The sequence below is a fragment of the Zingiber officinale genome, chromosome 11A (assembly GCF_018446385.1).
Source record: "Zingiber officinale cultivar Zhangliang chromosome 11A, Zo_v1.1, whole genome shotgun sequence".
In the NCBI taxonomy this organism is placed as follows: domain Eukaryota; kingdom Viridiplantae; phylum Streptophyta; class Magnoliopsida; order Zingiberales; family Zingiberaceae; genus Zingiber; species Zingiber officinale.
The window spans coordinates 71,135,332-71,139,591 of NC_056006.1; the positions used below are offsets into that span (position 1 = coordinate 71,135,332).

Below are 4,260 nucleotides of genomic sequence, written 5' to 3' on the forward strand. Positions count from 1 at the left end.
TTTGTAAGAGCATCCAATTTTGCAGACAAAAGAGTGAACGCATCTACATCAAACTTCCCTAATGCTTTAATTGTTGGGTTTACAGAAGAATAGCCACCACTTCTTTCATTTGCCCATTGATGATGATTTTGTGCTACACTGTCAATAATTTCTTCAGCATCATCTAAACTTTTGTTCATAAGTGCCCCTCCAGCAGCTGAATCAAGGGACACTTTGGTATGATAGTTGATACCATTATAAAAAGTGTGCAACACTAACCATCTTTCCAACCAATGATGTGGGCATTGTTTGAGCATACTATTATATCTATCTCATGCTTCAAAAAGAGATTCTGAGTCAGTTTGCTTGAAGCTTGCAATTAAATTCCTCATATGAGCTGTTTTGCTTGGTGGATAGAATTTATCAAGAAACTGTTGCTCACACTGCTCCCAAGTGGTGATGCTAATAGGGGCCAAAGAATTCCGGCGCCAAAAACTTGTTACCCTCCGCAAGTGTACGGAAATGTCGCAAGTAATATAAAAGATAATCGTATCCACAGGGACTGGAATAAGCACTAAAAATGTCTCAATGCGAATTAGCTAAACAACTATCCAATTGTTTCAAATGCAAAGTGAAGGTAAACAAATCTAATATTAAAGATCAACAAACAAGAGTTTAGTGTTTTGGGTTATGATAAAGGGAGATTCTAGGAGTTTCGGTTTCTTTGTAAGATTTCTTGAATGTAAATGGTTCACCAATTCTTATCCCTCAATTGTCAAACACTTGTAGAAAGTTGCCGGTTCTCTCTTGCAATAGATAACCGGCTAAGGACTGAGAAATGTATCTAAATATGATCAATTAGACGTGAACCTACGTTGTCCTTACACAGAAGCGCACCTATTACTATGCCTTCCTCGGATATCAACATAGAAGCCCACAACTTATTAATCTATCAAGATACAAGAAACTAATCACAAGATCCATCCTACTCTCTTGAATATTCCTATTTCCTCTTCAAGATTATCTCTCAAACGTCCTTACACGGGCTTGCACCTGTCACGTGGAACCCTCGAATGATCGAGTGAGAGTTTATCTTTACAAAGTCCACAAGAAATCCAAACAATCAATCAAGAATGAGAATTAAGCACAAATCACCATTAATCATTCAAGATCTAATTGATACAAGCAAGACAATGTCATTGAAACAAGAAAATGGCAAATCCACAAGAGATTACATCAATCCATCATACAAATACTCCCTTAATCCTAGAATACAAGATCTACTCCATGAATCGAGGAAGAATACCCGAAGAAATAAAGATTACAAGCATTTCTTAAATCCCCAATCCAAGAAACCAAGAAAAAGGGGAAAGAGAAAACTTATCTACGAAGAAGCCTCGTCTTCGGATCCAATCCTCGCTCCGGAGTCGAAATCGTCAAGAACTCCCCTCGAATCGCCTAGAAATCCTCCCAAGAATGGGAGGAAACCACCAAATCTTACCTTCTCCCCAAAAGGGGGAGATCCCCTTCAATTCATGAAGGAAGGTTTAAATAGAGGAGAAATCAGCGCGCCCACGGCGTGACACTCAATGTGTGAGATTCCTATGACCATGTCCTTTTCCTTCTCAATATTTTGCAGTGTGACTCACACGCCAGGACCCTTCATTCTCTCTGGAAATGCTCATCGTGTGGCGCCACGGCCACCACACCTCACAGAAACCTCTCACGCTAGTGCGATCTACAGCCATGTAAGGCTTCCGCCTAATTTCTTCAAATCAAGACACGGCCGTGTGAGATTCACACGGCCATGTCCTCTTCCCTTCCTGTTAAAACTACACGGCCGTGTATGGTACACGGCCTGATGCTCTCTCCCTTCAATTCCTTCCAAGCTTGCCCGAGGACGCATAATCTTCACCAATTTCGACTCCTGTGTACAGAAAATGCACAAAAAGCAGATCTCCGAACCAAAAGAGTAAATATGCTAAAAAGAAAGCTGGAAGTATAAAAATACATAGATCAAGCATGCTCAAAGTATGTAAATGTGCGTAAAAACATGCATAAAAGTGTATATAATCTACGCACATCACACCCCCAGACTTAAACCTTTGCTTGTCCTCAAGCAAAATGCTGCAGTCTAAATTCATATGTTCTACAACACATTCATAAAACCTAGTGCACTTTCCTAACTCTATCAAAAAGTTTCATTAACAAGCGTGATCATGGAAACAAGTAAAGTATGGTTCAAGCATAAGAATCTTGTGCACAGTGTAAAAGTAACTCAACACCCTTCAAGTTTCAATCCATGTCCTAGTCAAGTCGTCATCAAATTTGAATTCCTAGTGTTTCCAGTGAAAGATAAGTAACCAGTGATAGGCACTTACTCACCATTCACTTGGTTCATATTTCTCAACTAACCCAAGGTCTCAAAGGTGTGCTCAATCTCAAGGGAAGCTAAGCAGTCATTTCCCCAGTAACCTAACTCGGTCTCAAAGGGGTGACTTGCTAGATTCCACTCATGACAACTGTTTTTTATATCCCTTATTATTATTATTATTATTATATTTTTATAAGTATTTGCATTGTACAAAACTTATTCACAAATGTACTTTTAGCACACATGTTAGGATATTTTGATTTTTCCAAATGAGCTTTAATGATTTGAGCCTCATCCAGTAACCAAAATGAAAGTTGAGAAATCATCATGGAAACCAAGTACTAAGCAAACAAGATGAATCATGACTATTTCAATGACATTAACTATTCAAGCATCAAGCACAAGTGTAGTGAAGATAAAATCATTAAGGTTGAACCAAAACTAAAACTCATCACCATAAGATTCTTAGCTTATTAATGCTTCCCAAGATAGAAAAAAGAACTACACAAAGTTTACTACTAGCATCATTCGAACATCATGAATCAAGACAATAATCGTGCTAACATTTCACTTGAATCCAAGAAAGCATATAAGTGAAGATTTGATGTTCTCAAAAATTGCCATGATTATTTCAAAAACAAGCAAAATAAAGCAACAAGCAATGAAAATAAGAACCAAAATGAAAAACTAACAAAAACTAAAAACTGAAAACCAAACTAGACAGTACATGACACCCCCCCAGACTTAAACTTTTCATCGTCCCGATGAAATCAATATGGTGGAGGAGGTGGAGGTGGACGAGGGAAAGGAGGTCTACGACGTGGTTGGCCAATAGGAAAACTAGGAAAACCTGGAATCTCACCCAAGGATCTATGATACTCATATAAAGCATCTACTTGTTGGCTAGTAAGCATCATGCTCTGCATAAAATCTCTCATCCTAGCCTGATCAGTATCATAATCCTGCACAAACTCAGCCACTTGACCTTGAAATTCCTCGTAAACTGAAAATGATTTTGTACCTCCCTAAACTGATCATCAGAAAAAGAGAAGTGCCCCTCTGACATTTTTCGTTGGGCATCTTGCTTCTCATGAAGTGATTCTAGAGACGTACGAAAATCTGAAAAATCAAACCTAGAAGATCCCGTGCCATATGCAAAAGAATGCCTAGCAGGCTCCATAAAACTAGAAGGCTGCGAGTGTCCAGATGACGAGGGCTCATGATGTGGCTCAGTGTCTCCAGGTATAGAAGGGTTATCCTCAAAATCTAACTCAGAAATTACCCAATTAGCCGGGTTACGAATAGTAGTTCGTTCAGGAAAAGGAAGGGGTAAAGGAGAACCACTCCTCCTAGGAAACGCGAAACCATTCTCATCCCGAACGATCATTTTCATAGCAAGATATGCATCAATGTCAATCATGTCATTACCATGAATTATTTCCAACCCATCAACATCAAGATTTAAATTATAAGCTATTCGGGTAATCAAACCACCAAAAACAATTGATCTCGATGATGCCCTAGCAGATCTTAATAAGGTTTGAACAAAATGAAAACTAGAATCAAATTCAACCTTATAAAGCATAGCCCATAAAGCATAAAGCTCTATCTTTTTAACCACCCCATCACTCTCTCCCCTACCAAAAATAGTTTTACTCATGACTCTATGTAGATACCTAAAGATGGGGTTTTGCATATTGGAGGCCTTAGCTCTTGAAGGCTCATAAGGTTGATCTAACCCAGTTATTGCATTCCAAAAATGATTCCAATTAAACCTTGGATCAAACCTACGAGGGCTACCGGTGGTTAATCCAAAACAAGAATTAAAGTCACTAAATGCCCATAGAAATTCTTGATTCATTAGTCTAAATGAGATTTTTCCAAAATAATCATCTTCATTAGTAAAA

At 38.5% G+C, this 4,260-nt stretch overlaps 1 non-coding gene across 1 annotated transcript; it reads left to right on the top strand.

Moving 5' to 3' along the window:
- The first annotated feature begins 267 nt into the window (after positions 1–267).
- On the top strand, positions 268–373 carry LOC122033191. The gene has a single exon (XR_006126436.1). It is a non-coding gene; the product is annotated as a small nucleolar RNA R71 (small nucleolar RNA).
- Positions 374–4,260: the final 3,887 nt, after the last annotated feature.